Consider the following 25371-nt stretch of genomic DNA (forward strand, 5'->3'; position numbering starts at 1 on the left):
GCAAGGACTCCTAAGGTTAACCTCAGAGAGAAGTAAGGGAAGAATTTGGATGATTCTAGCTTTAAACTTTCACTGTGGGACAGCTCATCCACTAGCCAGGTCCTTGACTGAAAAACCATGTTTGTGCATGGAAAAGCTGTAACGATGATGCTTTCTGCATCCTGATTTAGGCAAAAAGGGAGAAATCCTGAAACATTAATACTGACATATTCTAGTAATATTCATAAGAGAACGAACAGCTGAGCACTGATAATTGTTTTCTTGTGTGGAAAACCTTCCTCACAGCATTTTTAAGTATCATTTCCAGGCAAAACTGAATCCACAGGTCCAAATGCCTGATTCCAGTGGACCCAGAATTTAGCACCATGACTCTTGCCTGAGCTGACTGGGCAAACCTGGAAAGTCTTGCTCATTGCTACTATTGCTTCAGCCAGAGTTATTTTTTATACCAAGAATAAAATTGGGAGGGGGGGGGGGGGAAGAGAGAAAAAACAGAAAAGGGTGCTTCCCTTGACCCTAGGCTTAAGGAGCCAATGGTATCCATAGGGCTAAAGTAAAGCAAGTCTGTATGTGCTCCAAGACAGCTATTCACCAAGAAGAACAGCAAATTAGAAGGAAAGTGCCAAGAACAGCCACCGTGCCTTGGATTAATGACAAGAAACAACATCTTTATGTAATAAGATCCAGTGCGTCTAGCACTGTAAACTGCAAGGAAAAATTGAAACATGTACAAAAAAGCTGAAACATTTCCAATTTTGCTCGCATTTTTTCAAGCCTTGAGCACACTGGGACACCTCTTCCTGCCAAGGCAAAGAATAGAGAGGATCTGGGGAGTGAAGGCAGAGAAAAGGCAGCGGCAGGAAGAGCTCAGGAGTCAGAGAGAGTTCTTCACGTCTCTACGCCTGAGGAGCAACCGCATGTTCACACACACACGTTGCTCCACTGACAGCCCCGTCACCTACTGGGAACCAGCACCAGGGAACAAAGCACCTGACTGCTAGCACTCAAAATGCCAGTCTCATGCCTGATGCAAGCACCATACAAGGACAGGGTGCCATTACTGATGTGCACAGAGAGCTGGTGCAATATGGCTCTTAGCAGTCCATAAGAGCAGAGCTGCCTGCAGCAAAGCAGGAGGAGGACAACCAAACGATACATGTTCAGCATGGGTAATGGCAGATACCTCCCACACTCACACCCTGATTCAGATTCCCCTCACATCACTTCAGTCAGCAGTCAGGGAGCCCATGGAAAGGTCGGGATGCAGTTTAAGCTAGTTGATAAGGCTCTCTTCCTAGTCATTGATGGGGGACAGGTACCTCCACAGGCCATCCAGCCCACCTGCCTTGGACATCAGTAGCTAGACAGCTCACTTAGAGAAGAGACTTGCCTTTTAGACATCTCGCCTCCACATCTCACCCCCTGTGACAGGCCTGTCTGAATTTAAGAAATCAAATCTCAGCCAAATAAACCCACTCCCAGAGGAGCAGGCTCTCTCTGAAGTGACTTGGGTCTACCAGCACAGTGCTCACCTGAGCTCAAGAGATGCTGCGATGCCAAGGTGCTGAGTACACCCACACTATCAAGCCTGCAGCTGCTCCACAATGAGGTTGCAGCTGACCACAACCCCTTTTCTATACAAGCAGATCTTGTTAACAGTTCTCCTGGTGGAGCCCATGCAGAGGGGGTCCCACAGCTCTGCACAGACTGTAGGCATCTGGGGCTTTCTGACTTCCCTCTGCCTCCCAGGTGAAACTGCCTGCTCAGACAGGCCAATCCTGCTGAAGGTGGATAGAAAATGTTCCTGCAGAACAGCACCATCATCTGCCCTCCTGCCAGCTTCACATTCTTCTGGCCAGTTCCCTGTCACTCCACTTTGGAAATATGGCTCTGTCCCCAGGCCCTCGCCAGCTTTAACCCCTGCTTATTCCAGGCTGCCTTAATTTCTGCTCTTGTCATCAAGCCCTCTCTCCATTAGTCACACTGTGTTTCCCTGTCCCTTGGCTGCCACTCAAACTGTTCTTGTGCACCAAGAACCTGGAGAAAAGGAGATACCTGGGGATAGCCAGGGCAGAAGTGAGAGGATCTCCACTGCAACATCTCTGGACATCACCTTCTACACTGTGGGTAGCTGCTAACCCCCATGAATTCCCTCCTTGCATGAATGTAGAGCAGAGGCTTTCACAGCTGGTTTGTCTATGCCACCAAAGGTCAGAGTTGACTTAAGTTACATAGGGAGCTTAAAGGGGTCAGTTCCCAACCCACAGCACCAGATCTCCAGCTCCCCAGGGCACTGCAGCTGCCTTCTGTATACATTGCATCCTTTTCCCATATCCACCACATGGTGTTTCCTCACCACTGCTCCAAGGGAAAGTAGAAATGTCAACTTAGGTTGCAATGCATCAGTGAGAGGTGGGAAAAACACCCAAACAGGTAAAGGAGCCACTGAGAACAGTAAGAGACAAAGGAGAGAGCACCCTGGGGAGGTGATGTGAAGAGATTAGAGAGATAGAAGCAGACATACTTAATAAGGTAAGAGATATCAAGGTGACAAAACATTATATAAGGACCAAGGTGCCTACAACATAAATCAGATGAAGCGAGTGATCTGAGGAGAGGGCAAATATGTTTATATACAAGAGAGAGACTTCAAGGCAATGTTGCATGTACACCTGAGTGCTCTGCCTACGAGCCTCCCTCTCTGAGGAACACAATATTCATCCTTCCTCCTCTTCTTAATCAGGGCTCTCTCACACTGTCTCATCTTGCCTTCTGCCCAGACAGAAATAACCCATAAGGGAGAGCTCAGACAGATGCTTTAAAAAAAAAAAAAAAAAAAGCCAACCGTGTCCCTACCCCACTGCTCATCAGGCTGCGTCACCCACTGGCAAGTGAACCATCTCTCAAACTCCCTCTGGTTTCACATCATCCTCTGACCTACTGAACAGTCATTTTCACCCTGACATTTAGCCCTAGAGAATAGTTTTTACAAGTTGTCATTTTCTTTAAGCAAGCTTTTAGTCAAATTAGACACTTTATCTAATTTGAATAAATGTCTCCCTTCAACATCTGTCCTGCCCCTGCCCTAAATTCCCTCCAAAACTGCTAACATCAGCTGTATCCATACATTGTTTCATTTTCCCTTTCTACCTATTTAGGTGCACAAGCTGCTTCGATTAAGAAGATGGAGTGGGTTCACTGATGATCCACTCCTCTAAAGCCTTGGTCATCTTTGTCTCCATTAGCATTAGGCTGTGTTACTGTCATTATAACACCCATGAACAAGCACCAGCTCCCAGGGGTTGAAAGCAGACTTTAGCCAGGCAAACAGCGAGCCACATTTTCTCATCCCTTTCATTAAGAAGTTAAGTAACCGCTCCTCCATGACCCTCAATCCTTTACAAGATTGTTTCTTGGCTGCCCATCAAAGCCTGTGTTCATTCACCCCTATCCCTTCCTTCCAGGTCACCATCCCTCAGACTACTTCATTCTTGCAGTATCTCATTAGGTGTAGTCCTGGAAATTAAGCATGGCTCTTTAAAATTGATTGGTAGATCTTAAAACCACATACTGTGCTGAGTCTAAAGAAAAGGGCATGGGAACAGCACCCAAAGCTAATCCCATTATAAAAGAGAAACATTGGGTTGGGAGGGTAGGAGGAGCGGTTTGTAGAAAGTAACGCTTAACTAACTTTGAATATGATTTGACAAAAGCCAGAAATAAAAACTGTTTCTCTCACACAGACGCCCAGCAAACAGCAGAAACAAAAACAGTTCCCTTTGCATCATCTGCATTTCTTGCTGACAAATACTGGTGTTATGACTAAATCAGAACTTGCCAGCCTGTGAGAGCTTGAGCTGTTGTGAGAGTACAGAAAACACTGCAGATCTGGTGTAAAGCCACAAACAAGACATGCAAGAGTAACGCAACAGGTCTGGGCCTTTGTGCAATGAAAGAAAAACTTCTGCCCAGACAGTACTTTCCTGCAGCAGCGTCAGTCTGCTGAATTGCCTATGCACTTTATAGCTGTGCTACAGGTTTGTCCTCAACTGAACTTCAAGACATGGTTGAGCCTCCAACTAGCCAATAAGTTGGTGAAGATCCTTCTTTGTAACCAGGGACTGTATCATAGCCTAGAAGGAAGAGATCATCGTAATTAAATTTTTAGACCAAAGGCCCATGTAGACTCAAGGAGGAGAGAGGGAAGGTGAACATAAAGCAAACCATGAAGTAGAATCCAGTGTGTTCAGATTAGTCAGAGCCACGGTGACCTGTCAAACCAAGAGAGAGGTAATATTCCCCTTAGGGGTGCCCCATCCTCTTAAGGCAAGCAGCTCATCTCCATGTTTCTTCTTATTTACCCAGCAGAGGAGAGTCAGAGCCCATATTTACCTCTCTCCTCTGGGGGAGCTCTTATTCCTGATCTGTTCTCAGCAGGGGGGATGGAGAATGGGACACCACAGAGCCTGGGCAGAGACACTTCCCCAGCCTGCTTCTTCAGTGATCTAATCAGCAGGTAGACATGGGGTGGGCACCACCAGGTGCTGAGATGGTAGTCTCTGACCCCATCCCCACAGCTACTGATCATGAGCAAGAAATCCCCACCAAGAAGTGCTGAGTAGACTAGAGCAGCTCCTGTCCCCTCCAGAGCTGGAGGTCCAGTGTACCCCTGGCTGGGAACACCCATCAAAAGGGCAAGTAACTTGAAAGCAAAGGAGGGGAGAATCAGTAATAAGAATTAAGCAGAAAGTATGTTAATAAAGCAAATGACCTGAAGTGTTTACAGACTCTCAGAAAGCCTATACAAGTCAGGGAGCAGTCAGAGGAACATAAGAAAAACAAATAAATGAGCATCTCGCCTTGGACCAAACGTCTGTCCAGACCGGGCTGCAACACAGCTGCCCAGGGAAGTGTGTAAAAATGGGATGAGCAGACACAGTACTTCCCTTAGGCACTCTTCCAGCTGCCAACCACTCTCAGCTCACAGGCTTCCTGAGCCAAATCAGGTTTCTATGTCTTCCACTCCTCCTTCATGGATTCCTCCTAATGAGGGAGGAATGGGAACAGCCAAAGAGAATAACAACACTTGAGGAAAGCTAAGGTAATACCCGATATCAATCTTTATATAGGATAATAGAGAGACAGCATCAACATGTAGGCTTCCTGTACATAATCTGCTCAGATCTGAGCTGCCATACTGCTCTTGCAAATGCAGATACACCTCTCATATCTTTAGAAGAAATTGGATGATATGCTGCTGTCCTATACTACAGATGCCTTAACCAGACATTTCAGTACCTGGGATCCTATTACAAAAATGATGGAGGGAAAAACCCAAAAGATTTTCTGAATGTTTTCGGGCTGCAGTTACCTAAACATGGAAGAAACCAGCTTGGCTTATTGGAATTCATCAGTCCTAGGGAAGGATGCTAGTTCATTATGAAAGTCTGTTATTTTGTCATCCGAGATAACATTTACTTTTTGTTCACTCCTTCACTTTTATCAACTCATGCCGGTATAGTCCTGTAGCATATTTTGCCTTAAATACAGTAATATTTGTCTACTGAATTGTGTCCTGTGATGTTTCTGATGCTGGACAGAGAGATTGAGTAAAGCTGGAGACCAATGACCCAGGCTCACTTGCTTTGTGAACCATGTCAAATGTACTTCATATCCTTCCTTCCCAACCCCTCAAAAAAAAAAAAAACCCAAAACAACCCCAACATACACTTACTGAGCTGTCACCTGCAGAGCTCAGTTGAATCGGCAGGAAAAACAGACAATTCCACCCTCTTAGAAAAGATCTGGATCATTTTCTACATTTAAAAGCAGTGACTGCTACAGGTGTTGAGATTTTTTGGTTGGTTTGGGTTGGTTTGGGTTTGGGTTTTTTTTTTTGGTTTGTTGGGCGTTTTTTTAACCAAACCAAAGCCCAATGTAATTTATTAAGTGAATTTAACACTGGATTTGGGGGAGCGGGGAGTGTAGTCATTTATTGCATTTGTCAGCTTCATGGGCATGGTTTTCCCTCCCTTCTAGGTTTAGCTCTCAAACTAGGTCATGGTGATTACACACATCCAGTCTGAAGGCAACACCTCTCTGCTGCTCACATGGAGGGAAGGGAAGAGGGAGAAGCAAAGGATGATGGTATTGCACATGAGTGCAGTATTTGTATCTAGGCAAAGCACAGTACACATTGGTACAAAAACTCATTAGCAAAGAAAGTTGAGTGTTTTCGTTTCTCCTGGGGTCTGCCATTGCCTAGATCCCCAGGCACTCAATGATATCCATTACTTCAAGAGCTTTGTCTGTGCCAGTCAAGGTAGAATAAACTCAGAAAAATCCTTGTGGATACTTTTACAACCAGATTCTGCTCCTGCGTCACCTCAACTGAGCTCAAGGCTTCACTGTAGTGGGCACAGTTCAAGTCATCCAACCACCAGGAGCAGATAGTCAAAGGGACCAGGCACCAGGGGGAGGAAGGAAAGGGCTTGAGGAGATAACTGCCCACCTGGTGTCCCCAGCTGTAGCAAAGAGAAGGTGAGGGAGAAGGGACATTTGTACGCAAAGGGAACAAAGCTATATCCTACCCCAGCAGTAGGAAGAGGGGAGCAAGACCCAGCTAGCCTAAAGTTGGTTACTATCTGATAGATGCTGTCAGTTTGGGCAATGGGGAAGAGAGAAAGAAAGTGAGGAAAAGTAAAGCAAAAGCAAAATAAAGCATCAGAGGATTAAGAAACCTATCCTTGTGTCCAGCATAATTAAACACATCACCCCTACAGAAGAGAAAGTAAGAGATAAGACGACAGATATAGAGCTGCATGTTGTCAGAACTTTTAAGCTTCTCAGTATCAGCCAAATTTTTCTTGTCTTCCCCCCACCCAGCATCTCACCACCACCAAGAAGCTAGTTTGATGGAGCATTTTAAATATTTCATACAACCTTAAGACTCACAATCCTTCTCTCCCCATCTGCTTCAGCCTGGCCCTGCTGAAATCTCAGCAGGCCCATGGCCCTTGGCAGACTGCCTAAGCAACAGCTCCTTTGACCCTCCTTCTTCTCAAACCACCTCTATCTTCTCCTCTCCTGCCCCTTTTTCCTGCTCTCCATTCTACCTCCAGAGAAACCAAGTCCCAAACTGAATTTCTTCCTCCCCATTTCCACGCTTCCTCCACACAATTCCCTTTTCTTCAGCCTTCAGCTTCTTCATTTCCTCTTCTATTCATTTTCTGTTTTATTTTCATTCTTAATGAGACATTGCCTGAGGTCAGGATTAATAACCTGCACTTCAGACACCTGTTAATCCATCAGTAATCAAGTATGGGCACGAGGAGCCTGGCAGCCATCTGTGCAGGAGGCAGACCCATTGGCAAAGCTGCACAGTGGGCCTGGGGACCCTGAGCAACTGGGAGGGGACAGTGATCAAAGCAGCAGGCAGCCTGGGGCAAGAGGGTGGCAGGGCTCTCCAAGGAGGGCTCCACTGGGGCAAGTCACTGGTTTTCCCAAGCGGAAGGGTGTTTGCACTGAGCTCTGCAAGCACAAAACGAAAAATGAAAGGTTTCTTTTCACTGAAAGTGCCTCTGGCTAAAACAGGAGTATTTCTGGCTGTCACGGAAGAGGGATATGGCATGGGACAGGGAACCTCTCCATGGAGAAGCAACAGCTTATTTAAAGCAAAGAGAGACTCAGCACGCTGCACTCTGGGAAACAGGGTCATTTCTTCCCCACTTTGGAGCTGCTCCCTCCTGGAGCAGGCGTTTGGCTCACCCAGGAAGCCCTGTTTCAGCTCCATCCCACTGAAGGGACCCCACCTCACCCAAACTGCTCATGAACCACAGGATGGTCACAGCAGCTTCTTCTCCCTCTATCTCCACTGCCCCCTTCACTCCTTCCTTAGAGATTATTCCTCCCGTATTACATGCTGAGGGACCAGTGGCTCAGCTGTCTCCCCATCATACAAGGGGAGTGAAAAAAGGAAGTGATTTTGCAGATGGAGATGGAGGATGACTGTAGGCACAGAGAAGGAAGGGCCATTCTGGCTGTGCAGGGACTCCTGAACCACAGCAGCTGTTAAGAGACAAAAATACCATGGCAGGTAGTAGGGAGAGACATTGGGCCACAATCTGGTGTAAGCAAGATGTTGAGGAGCAAGGGGTGAAGAGGCCAGTGAGATCTGATGGGGCTGGTCCTCAGCACCCAGCAATGGGAGAGAACATGGCTAACCCAGCTGAGGGGCTGAGTCAGGACCAGCAAAGGCACCAGCAGAGGCACCAGCAGGTCCAGAGATGGATGGTTCACAAGGCAACTTGAAGTGGATGGTGGTGAGAAGAGTCTATAGAAGAGCCACAGAACTAAGCAAGATGAACAGCGTTAAAGTCTCATCTTGCATCCTTTCCTTGCTATTAATCTCTCTAGGTCATGTTACCTATATCATCTTGTAGTCTAGGATATTCTGACATTTCCATTACAGGACTATCAGCTGCTTCTTCAGTCATAATTGAATGTGTTAAGTAACACCAGACCTCCACCAACCCAGCTCTGCTCCTGTTTACCTTAGTGGGAGTATTGCCACTAGTTCTGCTGCCTCCAGACCTGCAGCCACACTCCCAGCTTCCCAGAAAGGTCCCTTCTCCCTCCCTGCTTTGTTGTTCATGCAGAAGCTGTGGCAGGCACTCTCCCAGACTCACACTACATGGGAAAGCAACACATTTGCCTAGGGTGGCAGCTACCACGGAAGCCATTTTACCCAGCCCATGTGGGGGAGTAAGTTGTAGAGATGCCCAGGCAGTGGAGAGTGGGGGGTCAAGGAGACTATGCTACAGCAGGAGATGGAGTGCCTTCACTCTGCATTGTTTTTAATCTCACCATTCTTCTTTGCCTGAATGGGATTAGAGAAGCAACAAGGGAGCTTCACTGCCAGGCACACTCCATGGCAACACATCAGCTTTAAACACATACCAGCTCCTAGGAGCACTAATGCACTGCTTCATCTTATTTCCCAAGTCCTCTTTTCCATACCTTCTCTGTGCTCCAGGCTGCTCAGCCATACCAGGAGGTCCTGCCTAGCAGTTCTCCCTCAGATGGACAGATACAGAGAGGACCAGTGAATTACCCAAACTGGGAACCTTCACAGTTCTTGGGCTTGCTACCACCTCTTCTCTTGGACCTTCCCACTCTTTCCCTCCAGCAACACCTGCCACATGAGCATCCCCAGAGCAATGTCCCACCAATTCACAGGCAGCAGCTAGGTACAGGCTCCTCCAGGAGCTCAGCTCCCCGCCTGCAGTCAGAAAAAAGAGGAAGAAGATGTTCTGCTTTGTCTCTTCTTCCCACTGGGCCTTCATGAAAGCAGAGAAATGACAACTCAACAGCTGCATCTCTGTCTGGGGAATGGGGTGGGAGGTACAAGCATTTTGGGGAAAGAAGAATTAATCTGAACAAAGTACAAACCAAGTGAAGCTGAAACTCAAATCCATTTTATCAGCCTGGATTTAATTTTGTTTCAGTAGGTGACTGGTTTGAATAGAAGTATGAAAACAGCACAGACAAAGGCTATCCTTTATAGTATATTCAGCCTGACCAAAACAAGAAAGGTGGCCCAAGTCTTGCAAGAAAGAGCTTGTTCCCTAAGATTTATATCCCAGTTTGAGAAACCCAAGAGGCCCTAAACTGGAGTTAACAAGCAAAGCTCTCTGGAAGTGAATGGAGCAGTTCCAATTTATGAGCCACAGCAGATATGTTTCAAATGCTTGAGCACTTACTTGCACTAAACCAAGCATCTTTGGAAGCTCAGCCCACCTTGCATGCAGCCATCAGGCAGGGGCAGCCCCATGCCCACCTCTGCCAAAACAGGGCCTTCTCATCACCTGCCCACAGATCATTTCCTGGGTATGAACTCCAGTGCCTGTAGCACATCTCATTCTTCAACCAAATCACACTGCTCACATACCCCCCTGGCTATCTGGATATATCAAGCTCAAAGGTGCCCAAGGAAGGGCTGGGAGGGCTCTACTCACCATCAACACACAGTTTCTTGCACTGGTGGTTTACACTGGGATCCCAACACACCTGAGCCACATTTGGGAGCCCACTGCTTTTAACCATCTGACCCAGTCCAGTCACTACCCTCCTCATCAGTGGCTTCCAGATGGCCCAAAATACAGCACTCCACTAAATTTCCTCCATCATGACCTATTCTCTCCACAGTCTTCCCCTACACCTTGAAGAGCAACACAAAGTTTAAATCTTCACCTTCCAAAGGGCCCCACTTTTCCCTGTATCCCTCTAGCATCACCCAGCCAGATGCACAGGGGAAGGTACAGCAAGTGTCTCCTAGGGATAACTACAGAGGAACTCATCAGTAGGGCAAATATTTACCTAAGCCTCATCAATGCAAATGTCTTCTAATCCTCCTGTGTCTTTTAGGGACAGCAACAGAATGGTGACTACACCTCTGATTTATACAGATGCATATAAATTAGAGTAACAAATCATTTAGATCATTTATTATGAGTAATTGTATCACTATTAGTCAAATATATTATGTATGTATCATCAATATAGAGAGTTAATAATATAAATGCAATATATACATTACAGTAACAGTTCCTATACTTTCTTCTGCTCAATTCTCAGTGCATTTTGACGGTCTGACTGCTGCTTGCACGTATTTTCTGAGAGTCACGCTGGCTCCATGAGAGTTATCTTCCAGCCTGCATCTCAGTGTGTGCATGTTGAGGCAGGGGAGGAGGAAGATTGAGACATAACAATCTCATGACAGTACATTTGAGGCCTCCGTGCAATTTCCAAACACAAGCATCTAGTTAAGTGCCTGAGGGCACCAAGCATAAGCAGCACAGTTGGTGGGGAAGGGGTGCAGAGATAAGCCTATATAAATACAAAGCCTCACTGCTGTTTGGGGGAATCAGCAGGGTCTCAGAAGAGGTCATTCAGTGGGATGAAATAATCCCAGGTGTAACTATTAAATCCAGAAAGTAAAGACTGCATCAGATTCTCTATTGGGAAGTTCTCTTTGTTCCTGAAAAGCTGCCTGAGACCCATGAAAATGTTAATCATCAGAAAAGAATAATCCTTCGTCCAGTGGGGAGAGGTGTCACAGCGATGGATGAGGAAATCCTTCATGCGTGCAAACAAGAATGGGAAGTGCCATAGGTATGAGACAAAGTCTCAAGTGCATGACACTAATCTGCTTAATCGCACTCAAGAAGTACCCAGAGAAGTCAAGTGGCTGGGGAAAGAAATAATCACTTCTGTGCTCTCCTGCTAGAGCTGTCTAACCTGACACATTTGCTTTCACTGACATGGACCACAGACATCCTCTGTCCTGTGGGGAACATCCCAGGTCATTCAGCCACCCATCCCCTCACCTCTGTTCAGCAGCACAGCACCTCACATCTCCATTTCAAGTGATAGCCGGCACCTTCCTGCTTTTCCCACTGCAATGCCCTCGATGACAGTTTTCCTCAGGGCTATATTCTTCTGTCCCTTGGAAACTCTGCCCAGAAATGCCTCAACAGCAGCACACCTGTGCCCACACATATCATCAGTGAAGACACACTGGCTGCTACCACAGCCAAATAAGCCTTGGGCATTTTTGTTGCCCAGAAACTTAGGAACATATCTCCCAGGTTGAGCACAAGAGGGGTGGGCCAAGTGCCACAGACAATCTTTTGAAATGTAAAGCTGGAAGAAAGACTCAGCTGTTGCACCATGACAAAACAGGGACTGTCGATGCATTCAACTACTCTTCCAGAGACACCTGGTATTTATCTCCACTATGTTTGTCTCAGCAAAGGGGAGATGTTGGCACAGGCACTAGCTTCAGGGGCTTGAGCAGTTCTTCTGCTGTACCTCCTTCCCCTGCCTCTCCCTCTGAAGTTGCAGGGGAAATGACAGAGGCACTTGCCCCAAGCACAGTGCTCAGTCTGTCTCCCTCTCTATGGGGAACAGAAAAAAAGAGAAAATAGAGAGACACGATTCACCACAGCACAAGGACGAGGGGACACAAGGCCACATTCAAATGGGGTAGAGAGAAAGAGGAGTCAAAACAGAAACACAGATCAGGCCCCTGCAAACACAGGTAGTATTGGCCAACAGTAATGACAGATTCTCTTCCGTCCCTAAACCACAGCCATGTAATTGTGGCTTGACACATCTAAAATGACTGCAGCCCTGGCATTTATGACTCCTTCTGGGAGTCAAGTTCAGCAACACCCAACCCTGAAGTCCTAGCTTAGTTCCTACCTCAGCACCCTGGGTCACAAGAGTCAGGAATTCCCCAAAGGTCTGAGTAACCTCAAAGCTGCCACCTTCCTCCTCCTCATGGAGGAAGGTCCAAGTACACACTTAATGCTACTTCTGTATCTCCAGAGCATGCTGACAAGTCCCATGGAGCAGGATATCCTAGAGCAGACCTCCTCAGCCTGTCTGCCCTCCTTGCAGCCCACGGAGGATGCTCTTCCATGGGAAGTTCCCCTTCACACAGGGAAGAGAGCACATATCACTTTCTGCAGTCTCCCTATGATCTGGATTCATGTCTCACACCCAGGCAGAGAATCCCTGATGTGACAGCTCAGGGAAAATCAAATGAAGTGCCAATCCTATTTCATTTTTCAGTAAAATAATCCCCATATGGGAGAAAACAGTTTCCCCAGACATCTGCCACACATTCCAGAAAAATGCATTACAGGCATGCCACTAAGTGTGAAATAGATTTTTAAAAGTTAAAAAGCTATTGGATATTTAAAGGATGTGTGACATATCACAATATGCTGGAAATGCATTTTAAAGCAATAACAGCACCTCAAAGATACTGTGGAGGGATGCAATTAATTCTGTGCTTTGAAAAAAAATCCTGGGTTATGGTTCTCTGGAGGAGGAATGTTTTTCTAAAGTACCTACTTTAATAGTTAATTATTGTATTGTAGGGCAAACTTGAGGGTTCAGTGCAAGCTGAACTACATGGTAGAAGGCTGTAAGCAGCCACACTGATAACACTAAATTCATCCTACCCCAAACTCTTCTCCCTTCTAACACCCAGTTTCATTTGCTTAGAGCTTCATCTGACTGGCAGCTTGAGCTGAAACTTCCATAGCAGGTATGACTACATTTTTTTTTTTGGTGGAAAATGAAGTTGAAATTCAACAGCTGCAGGAAAAAAAAAAAGTTTTCTCTGTTCAGAAGCATTTGAGACTTTTTTGACTATCACTTGCTGCTGGATGCTCTGAAGCACTGCTTTCGCACTGGGCAGCAGTGTAGCCTGAGACCTCTTTTGCTCATCCTGTAACAACCCATCCAAACAGAGATAAATTAGCAGCTGCCATGGGGGAAAAAAAAGTGCTTTGAATATGCTCATGAGAGACTGTTTTGATATGACTCAATCCAAGAAATTAAGACAGAGTTAAGGATGACGTAGAACCTCAGTTTCTCCCTCACCACACTGCCTTTACAACACAGTCTTTCACTGCATGTTCATGTGTATTTTCCACAGGATCCCTGCATCCACAGGGAGGGACGGCATTCAGTGAAAACAGTGATGTGACCTCTATTTAGCCAATGGGCTTGACGGAAGTTTGCTGACAGCAAGGTGACAGAAATAAGCAGGAATGGAAAGCATGCAGGCTCTGGGACAGGGACATTACTTCACCCCACCAACCCCAAATGGGATGCTCCCATCCCACCTCTCCTCACTGCAGCCTGAACCCTCCAGCCCTGCCAGCTTGCCTCCACTTAGGCTCACTGCCCCAGCCTTTGCCTTCTCAGCCGGCTTCTTCCCATCCAGAACCTCACCTACACCTCCATTAGCCTTGCCCAGCCCACCCAGTCCCCTCTCCAGGTTGCTCATTCATGTCATCACTCCCCAGTCCCTCCACTCCGGTGGGCAGATATCTATCTGGTGGACACGCTTTCCACCTCAGCTCCCTGCTGGCTGCCTGACCCTCTGGATTTATTTTCCTCCTGGGCTTCTTGGTCCCCCATTCCACTATCCTTCCTAGGCTTTTTGCCTGGTCCCTGTCTCCCAGACCTCAAATTAAAATTTCATTAAGGGATAAAGAGTGTTACAATGGGAAAAGTTGGGCAGCTTTAGAAAATCATGTTACCACCTCATGTAATAATGAAAACCAAGACTTCCATTTCTTTGGTTCTGTCTGTGTGCATGGCCCCCATATGAACCACATGACTTCATCTCTTGCCCAGCAGGATCTCTGAAGGAAAAACATCACTCAGCACCCAGCAAGGAAGAAACCATGTATTATCAGGTCGCCCATATAGAGAAAGACAACAGGGTCCACCGATAAGAAACTAGGAGGCTGTAGCATGGGATGAACAAAATGGTACAAGGAAACAGTGAGAAGACTGCTGCCTCTGAAGGTTCTTCCTGTATAAAATAAGTGGGCTACTATCTAGGGCCCCTTCCAGTCACTAAAATCCCATTTCCAAAGAGGGCTTCAGATAGGAAGAGAAGAGCAGTTGCCAGCACAGAGGCTGCTAAACAGTGAGTCAACAAGTATGGAGAAGAGATGACAAACTCCAAAGCAGGGAAGGATCCTACTCCATCAAGGAAATTAATCAGAAAGGAGCCACGTGGAAAGAAAACAGCAAATAAAAAACAGCCTTGAGAGAAAAAAATAACATCCTTCATTAAGAAATATCACCGATGGCCAGTGGCACTGAACATCAAGCAGTACCAAAGGCAATATATTCTTACTGTTGTACTTCTGTGAGCGTGTCTTTTTAAATATAATTCACTTATGACACAAACGCTTTCAAGGCCCAGCCTGAATCTCACATATGGACAAAGCAGAGCCTGCCAGATTCACCCATAAAACTAGGACACTTACTCAAAGCAAAAATTACATCATGAGTTGGTAAATATGTGAACAAAAACAATGACATAAAACTGTAATACATCACAAAGCATACTTGTCTCAGATATGCTTTAGTTTAATTATTGATAACAATGCTTGTTAACAATGGTTGCTAGCTGGCTGGTAAATTATCTGTAGTACATTTTGTAGAAAAAAAAGACGTATTCATAGGGGGACTTAGTGCTGCACTAGAGTGCTGAGTTCTTAGCTGAGAAGCAAGATGCAGGATACAGGTAAATGTAAGAAGCATCTTTTGAGGGTGTGTGAATGATGAGGCAAGGCCGATTTGCCAAGTATACCTTCACAGTGTTTTGGTGTGCTCCCAAATAATAAGCAGAGATTTCAGATGTCTGGCTTGAGAGACTACCAACCTCTGCATGGAAGAAAATATTTCTCCACCCCCAAATATCGAGCTCCCACCTCTTCCACACCATGAAACAGAACAGCTGCTGTTTGTTGCAAACTGCCTGTTTCAATAGGCAGGTTAATATTTTACCATGTGTTTTCTTTCCATTCCTTCCCTTCTTGCCTGTTGAGGCAAATCTCAAGGCTAGCATTACAAGCACTGGATACAGCGGCTTTCTCCTGGATGATTTTGTACTGATGTTAGCCCTTTTCATCCGTGACTCTTTAAGAACTGAAATCCCATGAGAGGTACATTCGGTTCACTCTGTCTCTGAAGACATCCAGTTACTTCAAGCTACAAGCAATCTGAAAGCCCTTGTGGTATTTCAGCATTTACACTGCTCTGGGGAGGCAGCGATAAACAAAACCAAGTTATTAAAGTAAAGATGAAACAGCTCTCTCAAAGGTTTGGGGGTCAGGAACAAGGCTGAGACAGCAGTGTTGGTTCAACTTTTATAAGAAAGCCCTTGAACACCTTGTCTAGCTTCCAAGCTGGGGCACAGGACCAGGAGACCACAGCCACACAGCTCCCAGCCAGCATGCTGAGATCACATCTGTCTTCCTCTGCCCACAAGAGCCAGCCCTGGTGAGCACGGATTAGCAGAGTGCCAGCTACCTCCCAGAGAGGACCAGAGCCAGCTGCTCCAGCAGCAAGTATCATCCAAGCTGGCCCAGAGGATGTTCACCTACTAGCACCCTGCCCCTTCTCCCAGGGCAGATGCACCCTTTGGATCCTGCCATCCTGCGATCAGCACAGCACTCCCGCACACTGACAGCTCAGGATGGGGATGTCAGGGATGCCACAGGAGGATAGCTGCTGACCTGGACTGGGAATAAAATGGTCTAGATGGGGATGGAAGCAGCCTGTGAGGATGAGGAAGACCAATCCCACCCCACCATGTAGCAATCCCCTCCACAGACAGGGGACACTGTTTTCACAAGTAAGCTCCTGCATCTCTACAGAGCCCTGGCCTTTTCCCTCCTCCTAACTAAGCTGATGAGTTATGTCCCCTGCTTAAATCCTACCTTCAGATCTTCCCATTAGCTCCTGACCATTCCGCTCAGGAAGCCTGTTGTCCCTGATACTGGCTAAGAAGGGCACTTTACAGAAAGAGCCAATTCAAGGGCAGCAGCAATCAATGCAGACAGGCTGCTAGCAGTGACACCCGGGAATGACAGCGAGGGACGAAAAAAAAGGAGAGGGAAAAATGACAGACTGCCACAGATGGAGAAAGGAGAGGGGAGAGACAGGGTGGCTAGTCACAGAAGGGGCTGCTGGAGGAGTTGCAGGGACTCAGCAGCTCCAAATCACACTTGAGGAGGAGCAACGTCAGCTTTTATAGACTTGAGCACGATAGGTGATAATGAAGGGAGACCAGGGGAGAGAAAACTAAAGGACGAAAGGATAAGCAAAGAGTGTGGTTTTGTATCATTAGCGAGGACAGATTTCTCTTTCCTCCTGGATGAGTTACAGTACATAAATGTAAATGGCACCACTGTCTCAGGGGACAGGTGGTCACCCACATCACAGCTCTACACATCCCCCATCCCGCTCAAGGCACTTGCTCCCCTCCTCTGATCTGCGCTGATGCAATGGTCAGGGAGAAAGCTAGAGAAAGGGGAGGCAGGGATGGGCATCCTTCAAGAAGGAAGGCCAAGCTAAGCTCTTCATCTCCATCCCCAACAGCTGACCTTGCAGTCAGGGCTGGGCAGATGAAAGCTGTTCCAACCACAGCACTGCACTCAAACTCCAGTGCCCAGACCAGCCAACCCATCCAAACACCCCTATGCAGGTCTTCTAGCAGGAGGGTTATGCCACCATCACACCACCTCCTTTACTTGCTTCAGCTGTCCTTGATGGCAGTTAATAAAGATCAAGTGCTCATGCTGATTCTCTCAGATCTATCGGCCACCTTTGATACCGCTGATTACAAGGATTTGTTGAGATGCTGGCCAAGCTCAGCAGGGAGTTGCAGTGTGGTGCTGGAGTAGCTGTTTCCAGCCTAGATAACCTTCACTCATCACTCCCCACCAGGTTGTCTTACCTCTTCATAATCACACTTCATCTCTTCTTTCACAAGTCCGGCTGCACTCTTATCTGCCTTCCTTGTTCATCTCAGCCTCCTTCCCTAGCTGCTGGTCACAACTCTGGTGTCCTCTCCAGCTGGAATAAAAACCATCCCCCTCGACTAGCCTGTCTCCTCTTCCAAAGCTTTTCCTGAGATGATACCTACTCATTTCCACAGCAGAGCCCAGAGCAGCCTTCCAGGTAGGACAGCAAAGCCAGCAGCATTACCTCCCTGATGTGAGGCAGCACAGCAGAAAGGCAGCACAGCACAAACCCATGGCCCTAGGAGCAGCAGCAACCAAGAGCAGGGCAAGCCCAGTCCACCAACTGGATCTGTCCCTTTGAAGAGCCAGCCCGGTGGCATTTCCCACTGCTGCTCAGCCCTCCCACTGTCCCCACCAGCAACAGGCTGCACTCCCCACTTCAGAGAAGCACACTTCAAACAGGACCTCCTTCACCCCTGTCCCGTGGCAGGCAGTGAAGCACAGGAGAGGCAGTGCCATGGAGATGTGCGAGGAACTTGGGGAAAGGGCTGGCCAAGGTGTGCTGGGCCAACCAGAACGAGTGGGCAAAGAGAGCACAGGACAGACGCAGGTGCAAGCTTGAACCTGGTCCATCTTGCACCAGGCTACAGTCTTCCTACACCTTCATCTTCCAAAGACAGTGTCTCTCTAGGACTATAAAGATCTTCCCAGCTTAGAGGCTGACAGCTTGGCAGACTCTTTGCTCCTGTTTCCTCCATAGGTCTGAAATGGGCCAAGTTTTTCAGACTTTTCTCTTAACCATCCTGGGACCAGCTACAGGCCATTTGCTGCAGAAGAGCTGCAACTCTGTTAACCATTCCTCACCTGATGCAGCTTCTGTCACATATTACACTCAACACACAGCAAATTCAGCTGGCTGCAGGCCCTTCCCCATGGTTTGGGGTGGGAAGGGTATCAAATCCTCAGATAGACAGCTGGTCAATCTGTTAGTGGTTAATTGCATTATTTAATTCACATTGTTATGACAGAACATGCAATTAAAGGTCTGGTCAGAGTATTTTATAGGTCTTAAACTCAAAATGATTATTTTTATTGCCCTTTCTATTTCTCCAAGAGCTCCCTCTGGCTCCTTCACACGCCCTGCTCCAGTGTTCACAAAGCCTGAAAAAGGCAAACTGACCATTTTTCAGAGAGTAAATGGTTCTCATCTCCAAGGCAAAATATATTCTAGTGAATAAACACAATATGCTCCAGAAAGGCTTTTCAGCATTTGTTTTGGTTCAGCAACATACTTTGCAGAGGGACGGGGAGGTCCCCAGAACATTCCCAGTGTTACCGTCCCCACACTGGGCAGAGCACATCGTCCCTCTCTTCCAGCCTGACACTACCAGGTATCCCCCACGCTGACACAAACCACACTGTCTGCACTGGATAACACTGTACGTACTATATGACAAGACCTATCTCCCTAACATAGCCTGAAGAGCAACAGTTGGTGCAAATAGGTCTGTTCTCACTAGGTACAGCAGAACAGTGATTTACACCTGACAAGGATGTGACTGTCATCCTCTACTCTCTCCCACCTGCTTCCCCACACCCTCCACATTCATTGACCAGAAATCCAGGGACCACATTGAGATACCTCATTAAAAGCTGTTGCAGTAGGAGTCCTAGCAGCACTTTCCTGAAGCATCAGAGCATGCAGCATTAGCAGGTCTTTTATTGCTTTTGGCATGTATTGGGGAAACAGGGTAGTACATCGTACACACAGGAAAAAAGACACCCCTTTCTTAAAACACAGTTTCCTTTCACTATTTTGCAGTTAGCCCTTCCTCCAACAGTAGGAATCTATCCTTCAGTAACAGGGAAAATGCTCAGAGCTTTGCATGAAGACGGTAGGTATTCACTAAGAACTTCTTAAGCATTCTTTCTGATTTTGTTAGACCCCATGGTCATTAAAGCTTCGGACAGTCAGAGCTCTCGTTTTGTTTGTGCTGTTGTCTTGCTTTATTTCCAAACCATGGTCTTTGACTTCTCACTATAAAAACCTTCAGAGAATAAGCTAAAGGGATGGGAGGCAGTGAGATATCCTGTCTCAGTATTTGTGCTTAGATACACAGGGCCAGCTTGCAAGCCAGCCAAATTTAGACCTCATCCCTTTACATCTGCCTACTTGCTTGGAACTGTGTACATCTCACATACACACCAACCGAGCCAGTTTCTTACAGATCACAAGCATGCAATTCCCCTTCAAAATATCCATCCCTTGTGTGCTACTAATGACAATGCATTGAGTTTAAATTCCATTTACACCACGTCTGACTGTGCAAACGATCCCTCTAAACTTCCTATCATAAACTTGCACATCGAACAACCCACATTAATGACACTCCCTTGTCATTAGTTTTGCAGAGGCAGCTTCTTTCCTAACTACTTGTGCAGGTCCTGAGCACTATCATGCTCCCCCTGCCACGTGCCTCTGCTGACCAACCACAACCACGAAACAGGGTTTCTATCCCAGGAAAGAAGCTGGAATTTACAGAACTAGTTTTCAGACTGCACCATTTTCAAAACTAAACCTGCTCCCTGACTTTCCCTTTGCCTCCCTCCATAGCATCTGGGGAGCCAAACAGCATAGCAATCCTAAAGGCAGCCCAGGATGCTAGCCAGCAATCCCCACAGCCCGCTATCCAGAAACTCCCTCTTCAGTAAAGAAGACAAAATAGGCACCTGTTGAGAGTGACTTTGCTCTCTGACAGGAGGGGTTAAGTTAAGCGTGCTGAATTTCCTGCTACAGATGCCAGCCTGTCAAATATCTATGGAGAGCCTAAATGCCTGGTTTTCAGATAGGTAGAATTTGATGGGGTGAAGTCCAGCCAGATTTCCAAGAGGAGAATTAACAGGGAAATTAAGGGTCAGTTCACAAGCATAGGAAATGTCTGCTTTAAAATTGTTAACACAAAAGGGGAGGAGAATATTTGAGGATAGATTGGTCCTGGGGAAATGGCCGTGTTGGCCCAATGCATGCATTGCCTTCAAATATTAATCAAGTTTACGGACTATTGGCTTATTAGAAGTCACCCTTATTTTCTAATAGGAAACTTCATTCCACCAGCAGGGAGCTTGGCAGAGTGGCAGAAAACCTAGCAGGATCTAAAGCTGGCTTGCCCTCTTTTAAAGCTTGAAAAGCATTCAGCACATGCCCAGACGAACACCAATGCCATCGACACCACATGTCCCCTGGAGAGCTCTGGATCAGCTCAGTTTTCCATACAACAGGAGCAACTGTAAAGTTGATTTAGCATGTTGTGGAGTGCAGAGAGGTTTATATAACCTCTTACAGAAAAAAAATCACCTTGTACTTGTTGGATCTTGGGTATACAGATATATCTGTTGTCTGGAAGGAGGTCTACAGAGCTGTGTAATCAACAGAAATCAATCCATTCTTAAAGGCACAGCAGCAACATTTGCCTGATTACCTAGAATGATACAAAGCTATCACAGGTCCTCAAACAAGTGCCAGACTCTTCACCTGTCTTCCGAGCTAGATTTGCAAAGAGAGACAGGAGAGATCTGTCTTTAAAATGGAGAAGCAGGAATAATATATGCATTTTAGTAATTTCTAGGTATGCACATAAAAGCTGGTATTGCTGACCCCAAGAGTGGAAAGCCATGATCCCTAGGTCCTCAAGAATGATGAATGCTGCTTAAAATTCATAAGCAACTCAATTTTTGATACATTATTATACCTCTGGTCATATTTCCAAGCTTTTCTCTACCTACTAGAGAGGTAGGAACCTTTCTTTTTTTATTATTTTTATATATACACACATAAATAAATGTATACATCTAAAAAGAAAAGTAAACCTCAGAGGATTACAGGAGCTCAGGCCTTAAGACATATCAACTATTACAAGACTTGCAATAAATTTGCAGCTGGTGTTTGCTTATTAATTAACTACATCCAAATGTTATGAAGCCTGCATCCAGGGTTTAACAGTACACAAGGCAACAGCTTAAGACAGAAACAAGTACAACACACTACAGAATCTGCACATAAAATTTCACTTGCACAAAAATTGCCCAAACTGGTATTTGACCAGGGTGAAATATATCACACACGTACTCACCCAAAGCTTATTAATGAGCAAAACATTTGTCAGCCCCTCAGCCACATGTGTCAGCTGAAAAGTGGTCGTTTTGGCAGCACAGGGTCTCCACGCATCATGGCGTTGCCTGCTTAACGTCACCAAGAGAAGTATCAACTACCAGTCCACACACACATCACTTACTTTGTCCTCCAGCGTTTGATTCTCCACTTCACTCCCATAGGGCAGTGCCAGCCTGAAACACCACTGTTGCCATCAACAGCCATCCTATGGTCAGTTGGCTCATATATAAGTGATATCTGTGGCACCTGGCAGGGAGGAGGTGGGGAATAAATTTGTAGGTTTTTTCAGTTCCCCATCAATATTCTCAACGCCAGTCCTGTTTCCTTGAGCACCAAGCACATAGCCCAAGCCAATACAGCTGCCAGTACAAGTTACAGGAAAGGTACCCCCAGAAGTGTGATAGGACTTTTACGGACAGGTACGATGGCAAAGCCCCTACCTTGGGGGATCTTTAAATCTAATGAGCTACAAGGCAGCTCCCTCAGTACACACAAGCAGTCATACTAGTTTCAAGAAGCCACCCTGCTCTATACCCTATAAAACACAGCTCCCAGTACTAAAAATTGTGTATATAAGCTTTTGCACAACTGGATCTGACCCACTACTCCTACACCACTGAAATCAACTGGAAACGTAACACTGCCTGAGAGCAAAACAGAAGACAAATGGCCAACACACTTCACAAACGAGGGAAGAGGGCTGGTATATAACAAAAAGCAAGGAAATGACGGAGTGGTGAACTGCAGAGCCTATCTTGTTACTGCTAGAGCTTTAGCATTGATTTTTTTTTTTTTTAATGGCACACTTCACTCTTGCTCTTGCTGTCATGTCAATATTATAGATATGACAGCAAAGGGAGGTCTGGGCCTCCTGGAAAGAGTTTCTTTTAAAGAAAGGCTCAAAGGACAAACCAAATCTATTGCATTTGACCCTAGAGATAGATGAAGTATAAAGTCTTTATGGAACCCCAAGGAGTCAAACAGCAATGCAGACGTCCAGGCATCTCTCTCAATCTTCTCATAATTTGCAAAGTGCATCAGGATCCATTTGTAAGGCACCATGTGGCATGGCCTTTATTTAGTCCCAAACACTTTATAAATTTATAAGATGAATGCTACGCAGTTGTTTTGGAAACATGTTTTCACACTTTTCACCCTATTTCCCCTCTGAGCTTGACTTGAAATCCTATTTGGCATGGAGTTTAGGTTTCTTAAAAGGAAAAAATCTTACAGCCTCTTTCATAACCTTATCTCAAATATTGACTGTGTTAACATTGTAGCTGCAACAGCCCCATGGTCTGCAACTCAGAGCAGCTAGCCTTCTCCCTGTTCATCAAAACAGAAATCAACCTAAACAAACTGTTTGGCAGGTTACTCATGTGCTGCATCACGCCGGACTCCCTTCTGACAGGCACACTTAGCAGGATCCAAGCCAGGCTCCAGGTTGCATTGCATTGCGTACCCAGCTGATTACACAGCAGTTACCTGTATCTAACAAGGTTAAGCAGGATTTAAAAAAACCCCCAAAACTGCTCACCAATAAACTAGTATAATTCAAGCATTCATTCACGCTCTATGTAAAGTCACCTAGAAATGCGTAACCACCTAACTTCAAAGCATCAGGCTCCTTTTCACTGCACAGCACAATGGCAAAAAGCAAAAAGCACAGTAAATACCCTTTTGGGGACAAACACTGCAAGTTTCACATGGAGCATAGTCCCTATCTTAAAAGGGAGTTAGGGTATACAGTTTTTGCAATAACAGCAGTACATATTTATACGCCAATATGCATCCAGAAGTGATTTTAAAACAGGGATATAAGTGGTTCTTTTGCCTCTTACTGCACTGCAGCAAAGGAATATGGCAGTTGTTTAATAGCACATAACAAAATTGCAGGACTGCTCATGGAAGTAAAAATAATCTTCAGAGGAGGGGGATTTAAGTAGGTAGAATGCAATTACCTAAATTGAAATTTGGTGGTTAATGACCTTGTGCTTACAAAAATTGCTACATAGTCCTTAATGATCAGAGCTTCCATTTTAAGTCTCATTGACAGTACTTCCATAACAATGATCATGAAGCTCTGGCCTAGTAGAAAGTCAATGAGAAGATTAAGAGGCTTTTATTTAATGACCCATCTTTTTTGCTGAATCTTCAGGATAGCCCAGGTGTTGCCCTGCGACAGTGACTCAGCCTGCCCCTGCTTGGCACAAGCACATTGGAGACCCAATAGCCCAATAGAACAGGGATGAAAAACTTCAGACAGGGAAAAAGCAGGCAAGCATATAAATTATTAGAAGACACAATTTGACTTGCATAGAAGCATCCCTTACAAAGGGGCTCATTCCCAGCCAGGGGTGAGACCATGGTGAGTGATGTGCTGCCAGGCCATGGAACTGTACCATTTCTATGGTGCTATTAAAAAAAAAGTGTGATGCCAAGAACATATGATTACCTGCAAAAAACCTGTAGGGTGCAGAAACAATCCCTCATTTGAAAAAAAGCTATGGAAACTACTTACAGCATAATCCATTCAAAATGAGGACCACAGGGGGTAGGGGGGAATCAAAAGAAGAGTTGAATCCTCTCCACTCAGTCTCTACTTTTCAAGTAATCTCCTAACTTCACACAGTTCAGCTGAAATCACAGGTCTGAAACAACCCTTTCAAAAGGTTTCCAGCAGCCCCAGCATTGCCCTTCACACTCTAGTGTCACATGTAGCCAGGTGTAATGTCATCAACAGGTGAATGAATGAATGAATGAATGAGGCTTTTTCCTTCTTTCTATAATTTCTACTATGAAAAAGTCCTTTTCAGAGTCAAGTAGCATACCTGTCTGAGGGTTAAAACAAAAGTAATATTTAAACACTAAAATGGACATACAGTACCCAACTCCTTGAATAACACAGCTCCAACACCTTAAAGCAAACTCCTTGTTATATACCAAATTGGAGGGAATGTTTTAACTGATTTTTTTAGTCAGAAATAGGGACAAGCTCTTCTCTTCTTCCCCCACAACCTCATTCTCCCATTCAAGAGCAAATCTTCATTCTAAACCCATACTCTTCTCTCATTTCCTGAATCCAGCCTTTTCACCGAGACACAAATCTCTCATGCTTTACTCTGAGCCTACCGCATGCTGGGACAAGATTCCCAAGACATAATAACTAGTGCAGACACACAGTGATTGAAAAGCAATGCATAATTCAACACAAAGTTTTAAAACTTTAAGGAGCAGCCAGTAGAAAGGAAAGCAGAAAACCTAAACCTCCAACAGGTTCTCAGTCATAACGTGGGCTTGAGACTGCAACACCTTTTTAAGGGCTTCTGAACTTTAAGACAAGAGCTCAGAACTGAAACCCAAACCTTTTCCTACATTTGAAATTGAAACAAGTCTCCAGATTCATAAGCCATCTAAGGTCATCTGTTATTGCTGACAGCATCTCAAGACTTTACCTGAGGTTTGGCACTTGAAAAGGCTCTTAAAAACATTTTGCGAGTCTATGCTGTGTGCCCAGACACTCAGATATAATCTAGAAGCCAAAGCATCAAAACCATAACAAGTATCCTTATAGATAATACCCACCTAACTGGGAACTAAGAAACTTCCAGGTAGAAAGTGCCATCACTTGAGATTTCTAGCCAGAAAAAGGTTCAAGTAAAACTTCAGACCAACCTCTCCAATGATTCAGCTTCTTCTCCACTTCCTCCCCATCATGAAGGGTCCCACAGTCCACAGAACACGAAGTGCCCTCCAACTGTTTTTGTATATTGCATCAGACTCAAGAGCCACGGAGGCCGTTGCTTCCTAGCAGCCTCAGTGCTAATGAGACATGCAGGTGGTCATCATTTGCAC

General features: G+C 45.7%; 1 protein-coding gene across 3 annotated transcripts in view; it reads right to left on the reverse strand.

Moving 5' to 3' along the window:
- The window catches only part of CACNA1I (calcium voltage-gated channel subunit alpha1 I), a 178116-nt gene that overhangs the window by 139133 nt on the left and 13612 nt on the right, over nucleotides 1–25371 (reverse strand). The gene's annotated exons all lie outside the window — the stretch shown is intronic.

Source organism: Strix uralensis, chromosome 5, assembly GCF_047716275.1.
Source record: "Strix uralensis isolate ZFMK-TIS-50842 chromosome 5, bStrUra1, whole genome shotgun sequence".
Taxonomy (NCBI): Eukaryota; Metazoa; Chordata; class Aves; order Strigiformes; family Strigidae; genus Strix; species Strix uralensis.